The sequence below is a fragment of the Pleurodeles waltl genome, chromosome 4_1 (assembly GCF_031143425.1).
Source record: "Pleurodeles waltl isolate 20211129_DDA chromosome 4_1, aPleWal1.hap1.20221129, whole genome shotgun sequence".
NCBI classification, from domain to species: domain Eukaryota; kingdom Metazoa; phylum Chordata; class Amphibia; order Caudata; family Salamandridae; genus Pleurodeles; species Pleurodeles waltl.
Window position 1 is genome coordinate 689,843,581 of NC_090442.1, and position 15,155 is coordinate 689,858,735.

Genomic DNA, 15,155 nt, shown 5'->3' on the forward strand with positions numbered 1-15,155 from the left:
TGGTCTACCACAGACAGAGCACCCACTGCCAGAAAAGACAGGAGGACCTGCGCTGCTGGAGCAAGAAGACGGCGGAGGCCCAGCTGGGGATGGCCTCCCAACGTGGGATGGGTGCCCGTCGCACCATGACCCCCCTGATGTTCCAGATCCTGGCGGTGGCCTATCCGGAGCTGGATGGGCGCTTGAGGGCATCACAGCAGCCACAAGGGGGTGAGTACACTCTCATTCAGCTGACTCTGCTCGCATTACGAGGTGTCTGAGTGGGGGAGGTGGGCAGTGGGTTCCCCTAGGCCAGGGCGAACTTGGTAGGCAATGTCCCTTGTGAGGCAGGCCATGTGGCACCCAAAACCCACCAGTGGTAAGAGCCATCTACACCTAGTCAGGCTCCTGTGACTTCCAGGTGTGCAGCAATTGGTCTTAGGCCTCGTACTCCATGGTCAGCTGAAATGTCTAGGAACTGTCAGTGCATGGCGTAGTGCAGAGGGCTGCTCCCTGTGTGTTGTGTCTGCCAACGATAGTGGTGTTGCATGCACTGAACATGTCTTTCTTCTGTCTTTCCCGCCCTTTTGTGGTCTCCCTGTTCTTGTGTGCAACAGCATCATCAGGCGGAGGAGCATTGGCACCGGAGCAGGAGGGAGCTGCAACCCACTTGGCCCTGGAGGGCGCAACAATGGAGTCTGAAGTCACCAGTGGGACGGAGGGCGAGGGGAGCTCCACGGCGGGGACAGGTGCAGACAGCAGTGACAGCGACTCCTCCTCTGATGGGAGCTCCCTTGTGGTGGCGGGCACCTCTTTGCCCACCACATCAAAAGGAACAGCTGCCACCCCCCTCCCAGCACCGCCCTCCCAGCAGCCCCACAGTGTGTCCTGTGCCCGCTCACCCAGGAGGGTGGGCATCTCCTTCGCCCCAGGCACCTCAGGCCCTGCCCCAGTCAGCCCTGCTACCCTCAGTGAGGAGGCTATTGACCTTCTGAGATCCCTCACTGTTGGACAATCTACCATTGTGAATGCCATCCAGGGTGCAGAAAGGCATTTGCAACAAACAAATGCATACCTGGAGTGCATTCATTCTGGGCAGGCAGCCCAACAAAGAGCATTTCAGGCTCTGGCCTCAGCACTGATGGCAGCCATTGTCCCTGTGTCCAGCCCCCCCCCCCCAACCTCCTCCACCCAGACCCAATCCCCTGTACCTCAGCCTATCCCAAGCACACCATCAGACCAGCATGCACACTCATCAACACACAAGAGTGGCTCAGGCAAACATAAGCACCACACATCCCAGAGGCACTCACACAAGCACTAAACCCATGCAGACACAGCAACATCCACTGCCTCCACTGTGTCCCCCTCCTCCACGTCCTCCTCCTCCCTCCCTGTCTCATCTCCACTCACACCTGCATGCACTACATCCTCAGCTACTGCCTCCATCACCAGCACGCCCATCACCACACACCGCTCATGTGCACTCACCACCCCCACTATCATTCACACATCCCCAGTGTCCTCTCCCAGTGTGTCATTGAGCCCTCCTCCCAAAGTACACAAACGCAGGCACACACCCACCCAACAGCCATCCACCTCACAACAGCCTCTGGCCCATGCACCTTCACCCAAATTCAGCAGACATACACCTCCTACAACCACTACCTCTTCCTCCACTCTCAAACCCCCTCCATCTTCCTGTCCCAGTGTGTCTAAAAAACTCTTCCTGGCTAACATTGACCTCTTCCCTACACTTCCCACCCCGTCCTTCCCCTAGGGCCAGACTTTCCAGGTCCCAGCCCAGCACCTCAGCCACCACATCCCCTGGCACAGTGGTGCCAGCAACTGCGGGGTCATGGAGTGCGCCACCCATCAGGGCTGCCAGTGTGCCACGTAGCGAGGGCAAGGACATTCCATCACGTGCCAAGGTGAAAAAGGTGCCCACATCCCAGAGGGAGAGGCCAAAAGTACCAGCCACCAAGGGCTCAGCAAAAACTAAAGGGGATAGTGGCAAGACACCTGCAGCACCATCAAAGCTGGGGAAGGGCCAAAAGCTGAAGAGCAGGTCAGGAGAGGGCATGGTGGCACCGACTGAGGGACCAGCGTCACACTTTCTGTCCACGTCCATGCCAACCTGTACGGTGGCGAACACCGCTAGCTGCCCCGCCACCACAACCTCCACCTGCACCGCCCCCGGCACGTCTACAGCCTCTATGACAGTCCGCAGCCTCTTACCCAGTGGGCAGCGGTCCAAGGCTGCAGGAGACGTCCTGCTCTGTCCCTCAGCAGGTGCTGACCCATGCACCGCCGCAACAGACACCGCCGCAAGCACGTCCGCCACAGACAACGCCGCAAGCACCGCCACCTGCACCGCCCCCGGCACGTCTACAGCCTCAGCGACAGTCCCCAGCTTCTTCCCCAGTGGGCAGCTGTCCGAGGCTGCAGGAGTCATCCTGCTGTGTCCCTTAGCAGGTGCTGACCCATGCACTGCCACCAGCACCGCCAACAGCACTGCCGCAACAGACACCACTGCAACAGACACTGCCCCAAGCACCCCCGCGACAGACACCGCCCCAAACACCGCCACCGGCCCGAGGCGTCCTCGGACACAGGCACCACCGCTATCCCCAGTGGTCAGTCGTCTGAGGCTGGAGGAGAGTTCCTGGACCCTGGGCAGCTTCCATGAGGCATTTCTTCCATCACTGTTGCACCTACAGGTGGAAGGCGCAGCCACAGCAGTGTGGGGTTTGTTGCTTCCTCCATGGCTTATCATGCTACCTGAACCTCGCAAATCTCGTGGCACGCACACCCAGGTGGGGGAATTGTACAGACCACACTGCATGTGGAACACTCTGGGCACCATGCCCCCTCCAGAACCAGTGGAGAGATACATCCACTACCTCAGTCTTTGCCAGGATGACGCACTCTGGGCACCAGGCCCCCTCCAGAACCAGTGGAGTATAACATCCACTACCTCAGTCCTTGGAAGGATGAAGCACTCTGGGCACAAAGCCCCCTCCAGAACTAGTGGAGTATCCCATCCACTACCTCAGTGCTTGGCAGGATGAAGCACTCTGGGCACAAAGCCCCCTCCAGAACTAGTGGAGTATCACATCCACTACCTCAGTCCTTGGCAGGATGAAGCACTCTGGGCACCAGCCCCCTCCCGAACCAGTGGAGTATCACATCCACTACCTTAGTCCTTGGCAGGATGAAGCACTCTGGGCACCAGGACCAGTGGAGACGGTTATCCACTTGAGAGACTGTGGCTTTGCACTCCCCATGATAAAGCAGTGGGCAAACCACCCACTGGAGAGACTTGAGAGACTGTGGCTTTGCACTCCCCAGGATAAAGCAGTGGGCAAACCACCCACTGGAGAGACTTGAGAGACTGTGGCTTTGGACTCCCCAGGATACAGAAATGGGCATGGAGCCCCCTCGTGCAGCAGTGGCATCGTGGTGTTCATCAGGCTGAGGTGCCCCCCTCCCTCTCTTCCTGAGGTGCCTGTATATTTTCAATCTGATGCCCCAGCAGTGTTCTCTCCGTTTCCAGTCAGGTATGATGTGTAGGCCTCGCCCATGCATTTTGGGCCCAGTGGTCCACGGACAATGATTATTACACTATCCGGACTTGGTGCACATATTTGTATATACTGAATTTGGAGTTTTGACTAATGGATTTTTAATGATTACAATCATTTCCTTTTTTCCTTGCATTCTTCCAGGGGGTGGGGGTGTATATGTAATGTTGCTGCAAGTATTTGTGTGTATGTTGTTGTGGGTGAGCGTGGGGGTGTAGCATGTGTGTGTCACTCTCTTTCCTCCCCCAGTGTTGTAGGTGCAGTACTCACCGTGGTCGCCGCCGTTCGTACTCCTGGTAGAAGAGGAGGTAAACCAACATGGGTAACACTTGAAGTTCGGGCTCCATGGTGTCCTGGTTCCTCGTTGGGTGTCGAGAGGTGAGTGTTTTCCCTTCTGTGTACTGTTTCCGCCATGCTTTTGATAGCGTTGGTTCCGCCCCAGAAAAGGTGGCGTATAGGCCTCTTGTAATACAGTGGGCGATACTTTTAGGGTCATTCTGACCCTGGCGGCCGGTGGCCGCCAGGGCCACCGACCACGGGAGCACCGCCGACAGGCTGGTGGTGCTCCAATGAGCATTCTGACCGCGGCGGTTCAGCCGCGGTCAGAAGCGGAAAGTCAGCGGTCTCCCGCTGACTTTCCGCTGCTCATTGGAATCCTCCATGGCTGCGGAGCGCGCTCCGCAGCCATGAGGATTCTGACCCCCCCTACCGCCATCCAGTTCATGGCGGGAAAGCCGCCATGAACAGGATGGCGGTAGGGGGGGTCGCGGGGCCCCTGGGGGCCCCTGCCGTGCCCATGCCAATGGCATGGGCACGGCAGGGGCCCCCGTAAGAGGGCCCCAAAATGTATTTCACTGTCTGCCTTGCAGACAGTGAAATACGCGACGGGTGCAGTAGCACCCGTCGCACCTTCCCACTCCGCCGGCTCGATTACGAGCCGGCATCCTCGTGGGAAGGTCGTTTTCCCCTGGGCTGGCGGGCGGTTTAACTGGAACCGCCCGCCAGCCCAGGGGAAAACTCGTAATACCCGCCGCGGTCTTTTGACCGCGGCGCGGTAATTTGGAGGGCGGGATCCTGGCGGGCGGCCTCCGCCGCCCGCCAGGGTCATAATGAGGCCCTTTGTCTCCCTCCTGTCTGTTGGCGGTGTCCGCCGCACTGCTTGTTTCTACCGCCGTGGTGGTCGGAGTGTTAAAGTGGCTGTCTCTGTTGGCGGTTTCCGCCATGGTCATAATCCCATTTTTTTTTCTGCCGGTCTGTTTGCGGTATTACCGCCACTTTAACACCGACCGCCAGGGTTGTAATGAGGGCCTGAGTATTGTCTTTCAAGTGTGTGAGTACTGTGTGACTTCTGTGGTATTGCAAGAGCTTTGCATGTCTCCTTGTTCCGCCTTGGCTGCTCTGCCTGCAGCTACCTCTAGACAGCCTGGCTTCTAGACACTGTCTACATTTCTCTAATAAGGCATAACTGGGCCTGGTATAAGGTGTGTACACACTACATACCAAGCCAGCCTCCTACTCTGATGCTCATTTATTATTCTTTTTTATTAGTTTTATTTCTCACCTGGGACACCGAAACTTTATATTAAGATTGGGGCTGCAGGGAAAGCTCCAACGCCCCCAAGGCCTCTGGCTGCTCCCTAGCTGGCACCCATACTGGGTGTGGTGGGTGTGGTGGGTGGTGCCAGCTTCATTCCTTTGCTCCTGCCTGGGCAGGATCAGCTTTTTTCAGTGCTCTAGTTGAGTGAGAACAAAGTTTTGTTCCCTGCCAGGAGAAAGTAGGTAGAAATTAAAATTGTATTCTTTGCCTACACTCTCTGTAGGAGGCTGGCCTGGCTTGTAGTGGGTACCAATGGTACTTACACCTTGTGCCAGGTGTAGTAGCTTATGCTGATAGAGGTAGCTATAGAAGAGCAGCCAAGGCTGAACTAGGAGACATGCAAAGCTCATGAAATACCACTTATATCATATAGGTACTATGGGGGTTATTCTAACTTTGGAGGAGTGTTAATCCGTCCCAAAAGTGACGGTAAAGTGACGGATATACCACCAGCCGTATTACGAGTTCCATAGGATATAATGGACTCGTAATACGCCTGGTGGTAAATCCGTCACTTTTCCGTCACTTTTGGGACGGATTAACACCTCCTCCAAAGTTAGAATAACCCCCTATATCATAAGAAAGACAATACGCATAGTTACTAAAAATAAAGGTACTTTATTTTAGTGACAATGTGCCAAAAATATCTCAGAGGATATACTCCCTTAGAAGGTAAGTAACATACACAAAATATACACAACTAACCAAATCAGGTAGGTAAAATAGTCAGAAAATAGTGCAAATTCTGTATAACACAATAGCATGCAATAGGCCTAGGGGTAACACAAACCATATACTAAGAAAGTGGAATGCAAACCACAAATGCACCCCTAGGTAAGAGTAGTGTGTAGAGGGTCACTGGGAGTGTAAAAAACCACTAAGGGTGTAAAGGAGACCCCACCCCAAGACCCTGGAAAGTAGGAGTAAAGTACTACTATTTCCCCAGAAACATACTAAAGTCGTGATAAAGGATTTTGCAAGGACCACAACATACTGCAAAGCACTGAAGATGGATTCCTGGATCTGAAGACCTGCAAAGGAAGGGGACAAAGTCTAAGAGTCACTGAAGTGTCCAGGGGGGCAGGAGCCCACTAAACCCCGGATGAAGGTGCAAAATGGCTGCCTCTGGTGGAAAGAAGCTGCAGGTTTTGCAACAACAAAAGGAGGTAGGAAGTTCTTCTTCGTGCAGAAGATGTCCCATGGCGTGCTAGAGGAAGCAGAGTTGTTTCCTTGGCAAAATACCACAAACAAGCCTTGCAACCTGCAAGAGTCACGGTTGGAGAAAAAGTGTGCTGCCTGGGCCCAGGAAGGACAAGGATGTCGCCACTTGGAAGACGAGACAGAGAGTACCCTCAGTAATGTAGAGAGCCCACGGACAGGAAGGAAGCACCCACAGAAGTCCTTGAACACAGGTTCAAGAAGACTGAACACGGTGGTCATCTCAACACTGCAAAGAGAGGTCCCACAACACCTGAGGTCAACTCAGGGAGCTGAGCATCACAGGACAGAGTGCTGGGGACCTAGGCTCAGCTGTGCATGCAGGATTTCTTGGAAATGTGCACAAAAGCCCTTGTAGCTGCAGATCACATGGTGCACAGGATTACTGTCTGGGGAGGGAAGTCAAGGACTTACATCCTCCAAATTACCACAGTTGGACCTCTGGACAGTCTGGGTCACTTGGGTCTACCACCTGTGATCCAGGGGCCATGCTTGTCAGGATGAGAGGGGACCCAGAGTAGCGGTGAAGCTGAAGTTTGGTGCCTGCTGAAGCAGGGGGAAGATTCTGTCGACCCACTGGAGATTTCTTTGTGTCTTCCAGTGCAGGGTGAAGGCAGGCAGCCCCCAGAGCATACACCACCCTGAAACAGTCGAGAAAGCTGGCAGGATTAGGCGCTACAATGTTGCAGGTAGTCTTCTGGCTACTTTGTTGCAGTTTAGCAGGTGTCCTGGAGCAGTCAGCGGTCGATCCTTAGAAGAAGTCAAAGAGAGAAGTGCAGAGGAACCCTGATGAATTATTGCAACCCCAAATAGCCCTCAGAGGAGGATTGGCTACCTAGACAGGTATGCACCTATCAGGAGTAGTCTCTGACGTCACCTGCTGGCCCTGGCCAATCAGAGGCCTTCAGAGTGCCCCCACACCTTTGGAAACAGGATGGCAGAGGTCTGAGACACACTGGAGGAGCTCTGGGCACCACCCCTGGGGTGGTGATGGACAGGGGAGTCGTCACCTCCCTTTCCTTTGTCCAGTTTTGCACCAGAGCAGGGACTGGGGGATTCCTAAACCAGTGTAGACTGCCTTATGCAAGGAGGGCGCCATCTGTGCCCTTCAAAGCATTTCCAGAATCTGGGAGAGGCTACCCCTCCCCAGCCTTTAACACCTATTTCCAAAGAGAGAGGGTGTAACAACCTGCTCTCAGAGGAAATGCTTTATTCTGCCTTCCTGGGACTGGGCTGCCCAGACCCCAGGAGGGCAGAACCCTGTCTGTGGGGTGGCAGCAATTGCAGCTGCTGAGAAAAGCACAGAGAGCTGGTTTGGCAGTACTGGGGGTCCATAATGGAGCCCCCAGGATGCAGGAAATTGGCTCCCCAATACCAGATTTGGAATTCCATAATCTTAGACATGTTACATTGCCATATTCGGACTTACCATTGTGAAGCTACATATAGGTATTGACCTATATGTAGTGCACGCGTGTAATGGTGTCCCCGCTCTCACAAAGTCCAGGGAAATGGCCCTTAACTATGTGGGGGCACCTTTGCTAGTGCTAGGGTGCCCTCACACTTAGTAACTTTGCACCTAACCTTCAGCAAGTGAAGGTTAGACATATAGGTGACTTATAAGTTACTTCACTGCAGTGAAAATGGCTGTGAAATAATGTGTGTGTTATTTCACGCAGGCTGCAATGGCAGTCCTGTGTAAGGGTTTGTCTGAGCTCCCTATGTGTGGCAAAATAAATGCTGCAGCCAATATGGATCTCCTGGAACCCCAATACCCTGGGTACCTAGGTACCATATAGTAGGGAATTCACATGTGCAAATCAGAATTGGTAAATTTAGTCACTAGCCTATAGTGACAAATTTAAAGTCAAAGGGAGAGCATAAGCATTGAGGTTCCGATTAGCAGAGCCTCAATGACACAGTCAAGCACTACAGACAACACACACATAGGCACAAACTATGAGCAGTGGGTTCCTGGCTAGACAGTAAAAACACACTGACATGCACTCACAAACAGGCCAAACGTGGGGGTAACAATGCTAGAAAGAGGCTACCTTCTCACACTCTCCAAGGCAGGGAACACTAATGTCCCTGGTAGACTGCTTGCTTCTGGCCCAGAGGGTGATGTCCTTGGGGTCTGTAAATGGCTAAGGGAGGTGGGCAAGATGCACCTTTCCTAAATGTCAATCTCAGTGACGAGGTATGGGGTCCTCTGGGCCTCTCAGAGGCCTGAGAAGGGGGGTTACATCCCTCCCTCGCCCGAAAAAAGACTTAGCAGCCCTAGGGAGTGGGGTCTCTGGGCCTTCTTGCCTTCCTCCCCTAAATGTAATATCTGCTTCCATGGCTTGGTGTCCCCATTGGATCTGGGAGGGAGGCCAAATGTCCGTCTCCCCTAAATATAATATCACCAAGGGGAATTGTGCCCCCAGGTCCTACAGAAAGCTCAGGGAGTGGGGGCTTCAAATCCACCTCCCAAAAAAGTAAGGTTAGTCTGACTCCCCCGGGCCGTGGCCCACCACTGGGGACTTTTTTTTTTGCTCAGGACCGCTTTTAGCCCCTTTGGGTTCCTCACTAGTCTAGGGGGGCAGGATACCCATACCCCAACACCATACATGTATTTTAATCTTTTCACAGGACAGGGGTCTGATTATCTAAGTCTTAAAAGGAGTGTCTCACATCTTTGTTGATGTGGTGGCAGTCAATCAAATTTTATCTTTTGATCTGCTGGATCATCCGTGGCATGAAAAGTACATACTTTTAACATTAATTTCTCAAAAAACTACTGAACGGATTAACACCAGATGATAATTTCATCTGATTTACAGTCATTTTAATTTGAAGTAAAATAATTAAAATCAATAAATTTTGAGTGCTAAAGAACCTACCTTCTGGAATATTTTCACTGGTTGTATTTATGCAAGACACAATTCTACTATCCTAGCAGATGTACTGGCACATATGCCTGGTAGGTATATAATAGGTCTGTAATAGGCTTCACATTTTAATTTTGCAAAGGCCTGCTTATGTGCCAATGGCCCTCAGTGGTCATTTGTCAGGGTGTAATTCTTATAAACTAAGGGCCAGATTTACGAGGCCCGGGTGCCTCCTTGCATCACATTAGTGTCATTTTTGTTATGCTAATGTGGCTCAAAGAGGCAAAAATCGCTGCGCCTTATTTAGAAAGTGGTCGCAATGCATGCATTGTGCCACTTTGCGACTCCTTGCGCCACATTATGCCTGTGCCAGGCATAACATATTCATTGGGGACATTCCGGCATTGAGAGTCCCGCAAAACTGGCGCAACAAAATCTACCAGATTTCATTGTGCCATTTTTGGCATCATTTGTAGTGCCTGCTCGAAGCCGGTGTTAAAAGGACGCATCAATTGTAAACAATGGGCCTCCTTGCACTTTGCAAAGCGCCACAATAACGGCAAACATTTTGCCGATATTGGCCTAACGTGCACCATGGTGCGCCTATTGTAAATATGGCGCACCCATAGTGTTGTTCGGTGGCAGTGAGGGAGCAAGAAATCTGGCGCACCAATACTGATGCACTAGATTCTTGTAAATCTGGGCCTGAGGGTCCGATTTACAAAGGCAAACTTAGACGTTTGGTCTAAACGTGGACCATACATCTAAGTTTACCTTTGTGAATCTGGGCCAAAGTATTTGTGCAAAAGCCACTTTGCTAAGATTGTAGTCTTATAACCTCAGTCATTTGGCAAGCTTAAGATCATGGTTGTCTCATTAGGTTGCTCTTGAATCATACTTTCATAGAATGAAAGGCGGATTAGTGCGTTGCTTCGTGAGCAGCTTCTTGTGATCGTCCATGACAAAGGCTCCAACTTGTGCAGTGAGAATGGTCACTTGACGATCAGCGACTTACCTCAGCGACAAGTCTGGCATCTTGTCAAAATCATAATTGCTTCTGAAAGATTTGCATATTTTACCCGTAATGACTTAATCTCAAGAACGTTATATTTCTGAATGTTTCATATCATGTAGCTTGAATGTTTCAAGGTAGATGCTCTTTTTCAAACATACCTCTTCAAGCAGCAGTTAAACACATCACTTTTCAAAACATTAGGATGGAAATGCATTGCTTGTAATGCATAGAATAACACTTCTTGTTTCTTAGTTTGAAAACAGCTCTATAAAAATCTTTCTACCATAACAACTTTTCCCACAGGCAGGGGTGGCTCCTCCTCTAGGGCGGAGAAGTGTCGCCCCACCGCCAGCAGCAGCAGCTGCAAACCCTTTAATACAAAACAATAATAAACCATATTTATTATCGTTTTGTATTAAAAGGGACAGGGCCATGGACTGTGATGAACACTGAGGGGAGTGCACTTGCACTCACCTGAGAGCGCATTGCATTTGGCCAGCCGCCTTAGGCCGGTGAAACACATAAGCGCAGTGTGATCTCTACAGCCCGGCACTGAGCTGCTGGGGTGGAGAGAGCATGCACAGGTTACCAGTCTGCCAGGGTGCGTCCTGGCTGGGCGCTCCCAGCCAATCCTAACACTGCTCTAAGCAGCATCAAGATTGTCCACAGGGCAGGCTGTGAGCCTGTACCTGCATTCAACTCGAGGATGGAATTAATATAAGTTTTTTAAAGTTATAATTTTATTTCTCCATGCACCGCGCTGCCCCTTTTCCTTCGCACAAGCAGCCACTGCCTAAAGGAACATTCCTGTCACACATTCTTTGTTAAAGTGCATACGATTAATTTGAATATGATCATAAGGGAAAGCTGACTAAAAAGCCCCAAAAACAAAACAATGGTTAGATTGAAAAAAAAGTGTACTTTTTGGGGGTGTTTCAGGTGATTGAAATTATGTTTAAAGGAAGAGGTCAATTGACTTTGTAAATGACTGTTGTTTGTCAAGTTACGCAACACACCAGTCATCCTAAATACAAGACTACATTTTAAATCACCCCTGCTAAGGTCTACCCTACATAAACCCAGAGCCCAGTCTGTGTCCTTGGCAAAGCAGTATTCACAAAGATGGTTGAATATTTAGAGCGCAAAAGTACTTGGTCAAGGAAAGGTTTGCTTCAGTGTAATCAAGATTGCATATACGCATTTAGGACAGTACTCTCATATCCATGCACTTGCACAATGAAACATAATTGTAGAATGCCACAAATTGGCACAAACAAAGAGATTAAACACCTTTAAATACCCCAGAAAAATGATTTGCCTATGACTAAGGCTTATCTGCAGAAGGCTTGCCCTCCTTTATCTTGGGGCAACATGGGAATGGGAAGGATACTCTCTACTCTTACCATGGCCAAGCTCTCTGCTATGGCAGAGTAGCTTCACCCCGCTGCTCAAATCAGAAAAATAAAGGGATAATAAAAGTATTTTATTATCCCTTTATTTTTCTGCTTTCATAGGGTGGGGCGAGGCCAGTCTTCTCCACATCAACAAGTGGAGGAGGAATAGTGGTGCACTTCTAATTCACATGTCAGTTTGGCCGGCCGTCTGAGGCCGGCCAAACTGACATGTGCACTTAGAAACTCTCCCCCCAGCTCTGTTTTTACAGCCGGGTTGAGACCAAGCACAATGCTCCACTCCCTCCCTGAGAGGCATTTCTGCCCACTGAGGCCAATCGTGGCACTACTTTCATGCTGTGTAACAGTATGCAAGAAGCATCGAGCGAAATTGGTTGCAGAGGGAAGAAAACAGTAGACGGCTGTAGCGGGAGTGGGAGATCTTGAAGGGGCAGGTAAGTCTATTTTTTTGTTTGTTTTTAGTGCCTCCCCCATGCCTCACTGCTCCAGGCGCTGTCACCCACCCACCCTTTCCTGGCAGAAGCTATGACAAACTCTTACCCACTCTTTCACTCATCAAGGAAACAATTGGGTCCAGTCGTAAATGATTAAGACAACTACCATGGCCTTAAAGTGTCTGAAAGAGCAAAATAAACTTTCATCAAAAGTTTATATGTAGTAAATGTGCATTGAAAGTAAAGGAAGAGAAAACAAAGTATAAAAGTCAGGGTGAAGGTTTGTCTTAAAAACATGAAGAGCACACAAATATATTTTTAAAATAAATGAAACACATTGTATTCCAAAGCAGAAAAGTAATATGAATTAAAAATATATACAATTCAACTGCAATGACAATATCACTTTGGATTTCCTTCTAGTGCAAAATACAATGCTTAGGAATAGTTTAAAAGTTTTCCAAGTTTGTGTGTATTCTATACTTCACAACAAATATACAAAGACTGAGAAGATCTTTTCTTCAACAATACACCTCCCTTGAAGAGTGCACACTTCTGGTGCAAAGCCCTGTCCACCCTTTTTAACAAATAGGGCTTTACATTAATATCATGGGAACACCCATGTACGACCCATTAGATGCCCCCGTAATGCAAAGTAATTCAAATCAGTGCAAAGTGGCCCAAAGCGCTACTCTCCATAATTTAGGGTAACTTTCCATTGCAAATCAAGATTTGCACTTGAAAGTAAAGCCCAATTCAATACTTTTTGCTGTTTTGCATTACTGTTTGCGACACTGTACTGGCACAAGGCTGTTATAAATCTGTCCCATAGCTTGTGTAAATACAAAATTTGAACAGAGAAGTACAGGTCTATGAGCAACCTTATACTGAGATTTTGAAACAAAACACTGTAGAGCAGAGATGAGCAATCATCCTGGAAGTCTAAGGGTTAATATTGTAGAAATAGATAAAAAACACAAACTATCTTACAACCAATAATTTGATCCAGTACATAACTGCCAAAGTATCAGATGAAAATGTTCCTAAACAAAAAGCAGAAGTGACACTACATCGGGCAAACAACTTCTAAATTCTTGGACCAGTTTTCAGAGCCTTAATAGGACAGGCCATGGGACCCCAGAAGCAAATTATCTCAACCACCATAGTTATGGCCCAGTACCCACCCTGTGATCTGTGGCCACCCAAACCCAAACTAGGTGTGATACTAAGGTGGTCATTATGATCGTGGTGGTGTGGGCCGCCATGCCGGCGGTGGCGGGAAATCCCACACCACCACATAATGAACCCTTTGAGGGCTGCCATAGGAGGCCCTCACTCACTGCTAGGCTGCCTCCATCAGGTAGCCTGGCGGTGGTCGGCATCATCATCTGACAAGGCAGCGGTGCTGCCCCTCGGACAATGATCCCACAGTTCCCAGCCTTTGCCTGGTGGGTATCCCCACCATGGAAAGACTGGCGGAAGGGGTGCACAGGGGCACCCCTGGTGCCCCTACACTGCCCATGCACTTGGCATGGGCAGTGCAGGGGCCCCTGTGCAGTGCCCCATCGCGCCGGTCACTGTCCGATTTATGTGGAGCCGCCGTCAATGTCCCGGCCAGGCATTCCTCTGGGCCGACGGGCAGAAACTGAGGAATGTTCTTAATACGGCCGGCATGCTTCCGGGGGCGCTGGTGGTCAGTTGTAAGATTGCCAGCATGAACGCGGCGGTTTTGACCGGCGTGTTCATTATGAGGGCCTAAGTAGCGACATATATGCATAAAGTCGAGGCAGCTCTGCCTTGCTTGAGATTCAAACTCAAGGTACACCTTCCAGTACTAATTTAAACTTGAGGGCAACCTTCTAAAGGTAAGCCAAATAAATTGGATAATTTTGCACACATTAAATGGTACGTGTTTTTTCTGGCTGCAGAACTTTGTGCACTTTATCCCTGCTAACTAGTGATCAAGTATCTGTGCTTCTTCTTTCAACATAGTGAAATTGGTGTACCCCTAATTGTCACATTTAACTTCGGCATATCTCCCTAGTATAGGGTACAGAGTATACCCAAGGACTGTGGACTCAATCACCCATTGCACCACCCAGTACAGGGCTAATGCAAACAGAAATGCAGACTTACTAATTGTAGCCCGTTTGTTGCAGGTATAAACCACAAATCTGGCCTTCCATATTAGCCCAGGACTAAACTAAGTATTTTTTAAATCTCCCCTAATGAGGCCATACTGCCCATAAGGCAGGGTTCATGGTATTTAAAAGTAGGACATTTAAACATTTAGGCCCTCATTAAAACTCTGACGGTAAATGCTGCCGACCAACGTGCTGACAGCCACCAACATACAGTGACAGCGGCGGTATACCGTTACGGGTATTATGACCCACACAGAGAAATCCGCCACTATACAGACACCCACACAAGTCCGCCAGCCCAAAGGTCAGTGATAAACTGGTGGTAACAAAACCCACACTATTACGCCAACAGAAATACGCCCACAGCATCATGACCCACGAATCACTGCGGCGGACATTCAACTGCGGTAAACCATTGGTGGTACACACCGCTGCGCTCAAAATACACACACACTAACGAAACAGCACCACATTGGACAATTCAAACTATACACACCTGACACACATACACACACCACACCCACACACCCAATCCAATATAAAACACACACCCACATTACCCAAAACCCTTCACGATGAAAAGAATATATTGCCAACTGAGAGAGAGACAAGCCAGGAGCACCCACTGAATCTGAGCCACATAACTCCATCACCTTACACCATCCAAGCACCTAATTGCACACACCTCAACACATCACCCCACACACTCTCACGCATACAACTCACACTACAACCATGGCACCACAAAGACACCCCAGGTTCTCAGAGGAGGAGCTAAGGGTCATGGTGGAGGAAATCATCCGGGTAGAGACACAGCTATTCAGATCACAGGTGCAGCAGACGTCCATTGTAAGGAAGACGGAGCTATGGCGGAGAGTCGTGGGCAGGGTCAACGCCGC